We start from the raw sequence: 11,260 nt of genomic DNA, 5'->3' as shown, positions 1-11,260 counted from the left end.
GCGAGGCGAACTGTTCTCGCAGCGCGCTAAGAATTGTAGTTCTTCTCGCAGCGCGCTAAGAACGGTAGTTCTTCCCGCGACGCGCTAAGAATTGTAGTTCTTCTCGCAGCGCGCAAAGAACGGAAGTTCTTCCCGCGACGCGCTAAGAATTGTAGTTCTTCTCGCAACGCGCTAAGAATGGTAGTTCTTCCCGCGATGCGCTAAGGATTTTAGTTCTTCCCGCGGCGCGCTGTGGACTGTTCTCTGTCTGCCTTCGCCCTCGCGCGTGCGCTCGAGCCTTCTCGCGCTATGTCTTGAGTCTTTTCTTCTGTTTAATCCAGTCGTTTACTTTTGTGTTGTCTTATCTTCTGTGCTGTTGACCTGACCTATCTTATGTCTGAAAAGTTACTTTCGGCGCAGCATGCGCTCCAACCCTATTGGTTGGTAGAAAAAGTGACTGACATTATCTTTTGAGATCTGCTTTTTCCATGCTTGTCCAGTACCTTTATCTGACCCTCCCATGCCTGTTTTCTGTTACCTGTCAGCTTTTCATTTGCCCCCTGCAGCTGCCATATCTTTTGATATCTTTTGCTTTTGGAATCTTTTACTTTTTGGAGATCTTTTCCCCTTTTCTAGGGATTGTGTTCCCTATGGTTTCCCTATAAATAATAATGCTATTTTCTTAACACTACACACACAAACACTTATTATCTTTATCTTCCTTTGCTCTCTGCCGTTGTCCTCTGCCGTCTCCTCTCTCTGCCTTCGTCTTCCCTCCTGTTCTGCCCTGCTTTTCCGGTAATATATATATTATATATAATAATTTACTTATTAATTATGCTAACTTATAATCAAGACTTAAATCAAATCATTAAAACAATAATCTTATTCATAGGTTAACTTGTGCTTGTTTAAAGTTGGTTCTTGCTTTATCTTACACCGCATCGTTTATCAAGTGAGTAATCTCGTATCTAATCCCTTTTTATTTTTAATGTTTTGGGATGTTCATGTGTTCATACAAACTTAGAGTCTTAAACTTGTTTATGAACTTTAGTCGCGCAGTATCCCATGTGTTGAGGACGTAGACTTGGCTGTTTATTTGTATGTGTGGATCATTAACCGTCTTGTCGGTCTATTCCGCAGTTCTCATGGTACCATTAGATGAACACGGGAGAACAATCGTTTATGATTTTCTCTTTTGTTTACACTTGCACAGTCTTTCTTGTTTGTGAGCTCAATTGTGAGCACTGGCAGTCTATGAATCTTAGAGTTGGTCCCGATCGGATTACACCCTTGTTGAAAACCAGACATACACATGTTGCACGCAGATTTATTGTTATCTATGTATTGTATTAAACTTGATTTCTCACCAACACGCAAGTGTTTGACGTTTATTTTAACAAATGTTCAGGTTTGCTGTAGCTACATTTGGAGCTTGTGGACACGTAGGACGTTTTTACTTTTGGACCTAGATTAAAATGTATCAAGACAAGTTATTGTTGTTCGAATATTTTGCCTTATAATATATTGATTTATGTTGATTTATGTTATCTTGTGTTTACGTTGCGCGTGCGTGAATGAATATATTTATTAAATATTGACACCCAATAGTGTCACGAGTAATGAAACAATATGTGGCGCCCCGATGTATAATCCGCCTTTGGTCGGGGTGTTACATTAATCTAGGTCCAAAAGTAAAAACGTCCTACGTGTCCACAAGCTCCGAATGTAGCTACAGCAAACCTGAACATGTGTTAAAATAAAACGTCAAACACTTGCGTGTTGGTGAGAAATCAAGTTTAAATACAATACATAGATAACAATAAATCTGCGCGCAACATGTGTATGTCTGGTTTTCAACAAGGGTGTAATCTGATCGGGACCAACTCTAAGATTCATAGACTGCCAGTGCTCGCAATTGAGCTCACAAACAAGAAAGACTGTGCAAGTGTAAACAAAAGAGAAAATCATAAACGATTGTTCTCCCGTGTTCATCTAATGGTACCATGAGAACTGCGGAATAGACCGACAAGACGGTTAATGATCCACACATACAAATAAACAGCCAAGTCTACGTCCTCAACACATGGGATACTGCGCGACTAAAGTTCATAAACAAGTTTAAGACTCTAAGTTTGTACGAACACATGAACATCCCAAAACATTAAAATAAAAAGGGATTAGGTACGAGATTACTCACTTGATAAACGATGCGGTGAAAGATAAAGCAAGAACCAACTTTAAACAAGCACAAGTTAACCTATAATTAAAGATTATTGTTTTAACGATTTGCTTTAAGTCTTGATTATAAGTTAGCATAATTAATAAGTAAATTATTATATATAATATATATTACCGGAAAAGCAGGGCAGAACAGGGAGGAAGACGGAGGCAGAGAGGGAGGCGGCAGAGAGAGCAAGGAGGAGGTTAAATTAAGTGTTTGTGTGTGATGTGTTAGAAAGAAAATAAGATTATTATTTATAGAGAAACCCTAGGGAACACAATCCCTAGAAAAGGGGAAAAGATCTCAAAAAGCAAAAGATTCCAAAAGCAAAAGATATCAAAAGATATGGCAGCTGCATGGGGCAAAGGAAAAGCTGACAGGTAACAGTAAACAGGCATGGGAGGGTCAGATAAAGGTACTGGTCAAGCATGGAAAAGCAGATCTCAAAAGATAATGTCAGTCACTTTTTCTGTCAACCAATGGGGTTGGTGCGCATGCTGCGCCGAAAGTAACTTTTCAGACATAAGATAGGTCAGGTCAACAACACAGAAGATAAGACATCACAAAAGTAAACAGCTAGATTAAACAGAAGAAAACTCAAAGGGTTTAGCGCGAGAAGGCTCGAGCGCACGCGCGAGGGCGAAGGCTGACAGAACAAACCTTAGCGCGCCGCGGGAAGAACTATTATCCTTAGCGCGCCGCGGGGAGAATTACCATTCTTAGCGCGCCGCGGGAAGAACTTCCGTTCTTAGCGCGCTGCGAGAAGAACTACAATTCTTAGCGCGTCGCGGGAAGAACTACCGTTCTTAGCGCGCTGCGAGAAGAACTACAATTCTTAGCGCGTCGCGGGAAGAACTACCGTTCTTAGCGCGCTGCGAGAAGAACTACAATTCTTAGCGCGCTGCGAGAACAGTTCGCCTCGCGTATCGCAGGAACAACTGGTCTTCGCGCAGGCTTCCTTGTAAGGAGTCTGGCGCGTGGAGCTGCGCAGACAACCTTAGGCGGGAAGAAACAAAGGACACAAAAATAAGAGAAGGGGTTCAAGGCTTAAGGGCGGGACGGCGACAAGAGAGAAAGAAGGCGGAGAGAAGAAGAGGGACGGGACGGAGGAAAGGAAAAGAGAGGAAGAGGCGGGAAGGAAAATATTATTATTAAAAATAAAGTATAAGTATAAATAAATATTAAATCATAAAAGAAAGAGATCGGATCGGAGAAACGGGTACCTGGGTCGGGTCGGATCGGGTCAGATGTCACAGTCTCCCCTACTTTAAGAAATTTCGTCCCGAAATTTATCTCGAAGTAGGCTGCGCAGAGAACAGGTGCGGGTACTTGATCTTCATTTGATCTTCCCTTTCCCATGTAATCTCGGCTCCGCGCTTGGACTCCCAGCGAACTTTCACGATAGAGATACGACTGCGCTTGGTTTGCTTAACCTCGCGATCCATAATCTCAACAGGCTTCTCAACGAAATGCATAGATTCATCAACTTGAACTTCATCAAGTGGGATGTGAAGGTTCTCGTCGGCTAAACACTTCTTGAGATTGGATACATGGAACGTTGGATGTACATTGCTGAGCGCGGGCGGCAGGTCAAGTCTGTAGGCAACTTTTCCCACACGCGCGAGAATCTTGAATGGACCAACATAACGAGGAGCAAGCTTACCTTTCTTCCCAAAGCGGACAACACCCTTCCAGGGCGACACTTTGAGGAGAACAAGATCACCAACTTGAAATTCGAGAGGCTTTCGCCTGCGATCTGCGTAACTCTTCTGTCGGCTTCTGGCAGTCAGCAGATGATCACGGATCTTGGCGATTTTATCGGTTGTCTCTTGAACAAGTTCGGGTCCTGTGATTTGAGCTTCACCCACTTCGCTCCAACAAATCGGGGAGCGGCACTTACGACCGTAAAGTGCTTCAAATGGGGCCATACCAATACTGGAATGATAGCTGTTATTATAAGAGAACTCGATCAAAGGCAGGTGCGAATCCCAATTACCTCCAAAATCAAGAACACAAGATCGGAGCATATCCTCAAGAGTTTGAATAGTTCGCTCAGACTGTCCGTCAGTCTGAGGATGATATGCAGTACTCATGTCCAAGCGAGTTCCTAGCGCAGATTGGAGAGATTTCCAAAAGCGAGATATAAAACGGCCATCGCGATCGGATATGATGCTCAAAGGAGTACCATGGCGGCAGACAATTTCCTTGACATAAAGCTGCGCGATTTGCTCAACACGGTAGTTTTCACGAATGGGCAGAAAGTGAGCAGACTTAGTCAAACGATCCACTATTACCCAAATGCTATCATGTTTGCTTGCTGTCAAAGGTAACTTGGTAATAAAGTCCATCGCTATACCTTCCCATTTCCACGAAGGAATTTCTGGTTGTTCGAGCAAACCAGATGGGCGTTGGTGTTCAGCTTTTACCTTAGAACAAGTCAGGCATTTAGTTACGAACACAGCAATATCCTTTTTCATACCGGGCCACCAATAAGTAATGCGCAAATCCTTGTACATCTTATCAGCGCCGGGATGAATAGAATACCGAGATTTATGCGCTTCACTCAGGATATCAGCGCGAAGAATCTCATCAAAGGGAATCCAGATGCGATTGAGATAGCAGAGAATTCCACTCAGATTAGGGCCAAAGTGCGCTTCCGCGCCACACGCTAACTCGGCGCGAAGGTTACCATTACTGATGGATGCGCGCTGCGCGTCACGAATGCGTGATTCAAGATTGCTCTGAATCGGCGCAAAGTGAAGCTGCGTGCGCGGCAAGATACAGTTAAGCTGGCTGGGTTTACGGCTGAGCGCATCAGCTACCACATTAGCCTTGCCAGGATGATACCGGATCTCACAATCGTAATCGCTGATGAGTTCGTTCCATCGGCGTTGCCTCATGTTGAGTTCCTTTTGATCAAAGATATGCTGAAGGCTTTTATGGTCAGTGTAGAGGATACACTTAGTACCATAAAGGTAGTGTCTCCAGATCTTCAAGGCAAAAACAACTGCGCCTAGTTCGAGGTCGTGAGTTGTATAATTCTTTTCATGAACCTTGAGTTGCCTTGATGCGTAAGCGATAACCTTGCCTCGTTGCATAAGAACACAACCGAGACCTTGGTTGGATGCATCGCAATACACGACAAAATCTTCATTACCCTCAGGTAGCGCAAGAACAGGAGCTTCACACAACAAACGCTTGAGCGTCAGAAAGGCTTCTTCTTGCTTCGAGCCCCAAATATACGGTTTACCTTTGTGCGTTAGAGCTGTTAAAGGCAATGCGATCTTCGAGAAGTTCGAAATGAAGCGCCGGTAATAACCAGCTAAGCCCAGAAAGGAACGGATCTCGGTAGGAGTGGATGGCGTAATCCAGTTCTTGATTGCTTCAATCTTGGATGGGTCGACATGAATACCCATCTTGTTTACAACATGACCAAGAAACTTTACTTCATCAGACCAGAATTCACACTTGGAGAGCTTGGCAAAGAGCTGCTCGGCTCTAAGCTTTTGCAATACCAATCGAAGATGTTGCTCATGCTCGGTCTTGGTCTTAGAATACACCAGAACATCATCGATAAACACAATCACGAATTTATCCAAGAAAGGCCTACACACCCGATTCATTAGATCCATGAAAACGGCGGGTGCGTTGGTTAAACCGAAGGACATGACCAAGAATTCAAAGTGGCCATAACGAGTTCGAAAAGCAGTCTTCGGAACATCTTCATCGCGGATGCGCAACTGGTGATAGCCAGAGCGGAGATCAATCTTGGAGAAACAAGAGGCACCTTGGAGTTGATCAAAGAGGTCGTCAATACGCGGTAAGGGATACCGGTTCTTAATGGTGAGTTTGTTCAACTCGCGGTAATCGATACACATGCGAAACGATCCATCTTTCTTTTTAACGAACAACACCGGAGCACCCCAGGGCGAAGAGCTAGGGCGAATGAATCCTTTAGCGGTCAACTCTTGAAGTTGACTTGCCAATTCTTGCATCTCAGCGGGCGCAAGACGATAAGGAGATTTAGCTACGGGGGAAGCACCAGGGACAAGATCAATACGGAACTCGACTTCACGAGCGGGAGGGATACCAGGAAGATCATCAGGAAAAACTTCAGGGAAATCACGCACAACAGGGATATCGCGAAGCTTCTTCTTTCCTTCATCGGGTTTAACCACATGGGCTAAAAATGCAATACACTTCTTCCGCATGAGTCTTCGGGCTTCGGCGCAAGACATAAGTTTAAGACCGCGGGAGGGTTTCTCGCCGTAGATGTGAAGATCACCATTTTCTCGAGGAATGCGAATCAACTTCTTGGCGCAAATAACTTCGGCGCGATTATTCGAGAGCCAATCCATGCCAATAATAACATCGAAACTTCCAAGAGGCATGGGGATGAGGTCGATCAGAAAATCGTTTTCGTTAAGGTTAAGCGTGCAATTCTTAATCACTGAGTTAATTAAAACAGTTTCACCATTAGCCAATTCAACTGAAAAATTTTCTTTTAAATTATCGCGCGGTCGCGCAAGCTTCTACTCAAACGCGCGAGAAATAAAACTTCGATCGGCGCCAGTATCAAAAAGTACAGAAGCATAAAATCCGTTAAGCAAAAATGTACCATTAACTACGTCATTATTCGCTTGCGCTTGGTGCGCGGTTATGTTAAAAGCTCGTCCACGCGTCACTTGGTTCGAAATCTGGTTCACCGGATTCGCTTGCGTAATCTGAACTTGTAGTCTCGGGCACGCGTTCCGGAAATGACTGGGATCACCGCAGTTAAAGCACGATCTGGGTCGTGGGTTTTGGTAGGTTGGTTGTGGGTTCTGCGGGTAGACTGGTGGTGTTGGCGCAATTGGATTGGCGGGAAGGACTCTACAGTTTTCTGCAAGGTGACCAGCGCGGCCACATTGGTTGCAAAGTCGACATGGGACTTGAGGTGGGTGGTGGAGTCTACAGGTTGGGCAAAAGGGGTGGTTTCCTGTGTAAGGTTTCTTAGTTGGCGGGGCAGGAAGTGCCGGATTGGTTAAGGCATAGTTATGGACTACAGGAGGTGTTGGGTAGGTTGACAGTGGGTTAGGCGCGTATACTAGAGGTTGGTAGGCGGGTTGCTGGACTATGGGCGGGCTGGTAAGCGCATAGGCTTTGCGCCTGCGCTTGAGGTTGTTACGGTTTGAGGGTTCTGGCTTGGTTTCTGTTGGTTCAGGGGCAGTCTTGGTGGGTTTAGTCTTCTCAGCTCCCCGCAGGAACAGGGTTCCTGCTCTGACATGGTTGTCGCTGAGCACAGCGGCCAACTCAATGGCGTCAGAGAGGGTTGCTGGGTTTCTGGCCCATACAGAATCTTGAATTTCCATGGGGAGACCCCCAAGGAATTTCTCTATGGCTCGGCGGGAAGGGGTAACAAGGTGAGGGACAAGCAGGCTTAGTTCATGGAAGCGCGTCGCGTACTCGCGCGCTTCGCCACTGTATTGCTTAAGATTCCAAAATTCTTCCTCCAGGCGCTTTACCTCGTTGGGAGGGCAGAATTCTCGCGTCAAGAGATCCTTAAATTCATCCCAGAGCATGCTGGAAGCAGCCTCTGCGCCACGCGCATGAGCTACTCCATTCCACCATGTGAGCGCTCTGGATTCCAGGACATTGGAAGCATATAGGGTTCGTCTGTCAGGAGGGCATTGGGTATGGAGGAAAGTGTTTTCTATCTTCTCGAGCCATTGGAGCATCACGGTGGCTCCTTCAAGCCCTGTGAACTTCGGAGGGTTACCCGCATTAAAGGACTTAATGTTATAACTGGAGGTATTGTTTTGGCTCAAGGCTTGGGCTATTGCGGCGGCCATTTCCTGGGAACGTTGCTGCGAACGTCTGCGCGAGGCTTCTCTCCTCTGATGGCGGCGAGATAGTGGAGGCATTCTATAAAAGTTTTAATTTTTGTTAATATCTTGGTTTTAGCGCAAAGTTTAATCTTATAAAGCTTGGTTTCGCGGAGTTAGATACCATCAACAGTTAAAGTAAAACATGAATCTGAATGCAAACTTAATACAGATAACAAATTCGAATCGAGAATCGACAATTCATGTATCACCATGACTTTCCGAATTCTAAATTAAAATGACGAGTAAACGAGTATTGGAGATTGACGATTCATGTATCACCATGACTTTTCAATCCTCAATATAAAATATACAAGAAAATGAGTATTGGAGGTTGACAATTCATGTATCACCATGACTTTTCAAGTCTCCAACCTCAGAACATAATCGTAAATGGAAATTGAAAATCGACTATTCATGTATCACCATGACTTTTCGGATTTTCAAATCCCAACAAACGAATATGCAAGAAAAATCAATAAAAATCGAAATTCAGCAAAAATTGAAATATCGCGAAATAAACCATAAAACCATACGCTGCGTCTGCGCAAGCATATCTATAAATAACGAGTAATTAACAATAAGCGCGCAAACATGAGATTTCTCTCATGCGCGAGAAGGGACTCTTAGGTATTCTAGGCCGTTACGTCTAACCACCTATCCTAAAGTCAACGAGCTCTGATACCAATCTGTAACACCCCGACCAAAGGCGGATTATACATCGGGGCGCCACATATTGTTTCATTACTCGTGACACTATTGGGTGTCAATATTTAATAAATATATTCATTCGCGCACGCGCAACGTAAACACAAGGTAACATAAATCAACATAAATCAATATATTATAAGACAAAATATTCGAACAACAATAACTTGTCTTGATACATTTTAATCTCGGTCCAAAAGTAAAAACGTCCTACGTGTCCACAAGCTCCGAATGTAGCTACAGCAAACCTGAACATGTGTTAAAATAAAACGTCAAACACTTGCGTGTTGGTGAGAAATCAAGTTTAAATACAATACATAGATAACAATAAATCTGCGCGCAACATGTGTATGTCTGGTTTTCAACAAGGGTGTAATCTGATCGGGACCAACTCTAAGATTCATAGACTGCCAGTGCTCGCAATTGAGCTCACAAACAAGAAAGACTGTGCAAGTGTAAACAAAAGAGAAAATCATAAACGATTGTTCTCCCGTGTTCATCTAATGGTACCATGAGAACTGCGGAATAGACCGACAAGACGGTTAATGATCCACACATACAAATAAACAGCCAAGTCTACGTCCTCAACACATGGGATACTGCGCGACTAAAGTTCATAAACAAGTTTAAGACTCTAAGTTTGTACGAACACATGAACATCCCAAAACATTAAAATAAAAAGGGATTAGGTACGAGATTACTCACTTGATAAACGATGCGGTGAAAGATAAAGCAAGAACCAACTTTAAACAAGCACAAGTTAACCTATAATTAAAGATTATTGTTTTAACGATTTGCTTTAAGTTTTGATTATAAGTTAGCATAATTAATAAGTAAATTATTATATATAATATATATTACCGGAAAAGCAGGGCAGAACAGGGAGGAAGACGGAGGCAGAGAGGGAGGCGGCAGAGAGAGCAAGGAGGAGGTTAAATTAAGTGTTTGTGTGTGATGTGTTAGAAAGAAAATAAGATTATTATTTATAGAGAAACCCTAGGGAACACAATCCCTAGAAAAGGGGAAAAGATCTCAAAAAGCAAAAGATTCCAAAAGCAAAAGATATCAAAAGATATGGCAGCTGCAGGGGGCAAAGGAAAAGCTGACAGGTAACAGTAAACAGGCATGGGAGGGTCAGATAAAGGTACTGGTCAAGCATGGAAAAGCAGATCTCAAAAGATAATGTCAGTCACTTTTTCTGTCAACCAATGGGGTTGGTGCGCATGCTGCGCCGAAAGTAACTTTTCAGACATAAGATAGGTCAGGTCAACAACACAGAAGATAAGACATCACAAAAGTAAACAGCTAGATTAAACAGAAGAAAACTCAAAGGGTTTAGCGCGAGAAGGCTCGAGCGCACGCGCGAGGGCGAAGGCTGACAGAACAAACCTTAGCGCGCCGCGGGAAGAACTATTATCCTTAGCGCGCCGCGGGGAGAATTACCATTCTTAGCGCGCCGCGGGAAGAACTTCCGTTCTTAGCGCGCTGCGAGAAGAACTACAATTCTTAGCGCGTCGCGGGAAGAACTACCGTTCTTAGCGCGCTGCGAGAAGAACTACAATTCTTAGCGCGTCGCGGGAAGAACTACCGTTCTTAGCGCGCTGCGAGAAGAACTACAATTCTTAGCGCGCTGCGAGAACAGTTCGCCTCGCGTATCGCAGGAACAACTGGTCTTCGCGCAGGCTTCCTTGTAAGGAGTCTGGCGCGCGGAGCTGCGCAGACAACCTTAGGCGGGAAGAAACAAAGGACACAAAAATAAGAGAAGGGGTTCAAGGCTTAAGGGCGGGACGGCGACAAGAGAGAAAGAAGGCGGAGAGAAGAAGAGGGACGGGACGGAGGAAAGGAAAAGAGAGGAAGAGGCGGGAAGGAAAATATTATTATTAAAAATAAAGTATAAGTATAAATAAATATTAAATCATAAAAGAAAGAGATCGGATCGGAGAAACGGGTACCTGGGTCGGGTCGGATCGGGTCAGATGTCACAGCTATGGCCATACAGGTCAGATCGTTTTGCATTAATACGTTTCCTAACTCGTTTAAGGTACCAAATCGTTTATTTTAGGCTCGTTTGAGAGAAGTAAGGACCAAGTAACCATCAAACAACTAAAATATAACCCTCAATTCGTTTCTTATAGTCCAAGATCAGATCTTTATGAATCTTTTCATGATTCTTTCCTTTAAATCGCGTATACTTGCTTAAACGGGCCAAAAGTCCATAATTAATTCGTTTATGCTTTTCCTATATAAACAAGATCATATTCTTCTACCACCAACTTCCCTAAACCCTAAATATTCATCTCCCAACCGTCATCAACCTTTGGCCATCATCCTCTTGCTCAGTTTTGATTATTTGTTAAAGATACAAGACTCGGAGCGACTTTGCTTATGCACCAACCTTTGACTTCCGTTTCTCATTAATCCTTTCACTTTTCGAGTAAGTTGTAAACTGTAAAATCGTTCATACATATTCCCTAGTCAATAAACT

This window comes from Bidens hawaiensis, unplaced genomic scaffold, assembly GCF_021521415.1.
Source record: "Bidens hawaiensis isolate Kalapana, Puna unplaced genomic scaffold, B.hawaiensis_p1.1 tig00014981_1, whole genome shotgun sequence".
Classification (NCBI taxonomy): domain Eukaryota; kingdom Viridiplantae; phylum Streptophyta; class Magnoliopsida; order Asterales; family Asteraceae; genus Bidens; species Bidens hawaiensis.
The sequence above is the reverse complement of the archived record's forward strand: the minus strand, read 5'-3'. Positions refer to the sequence as shown.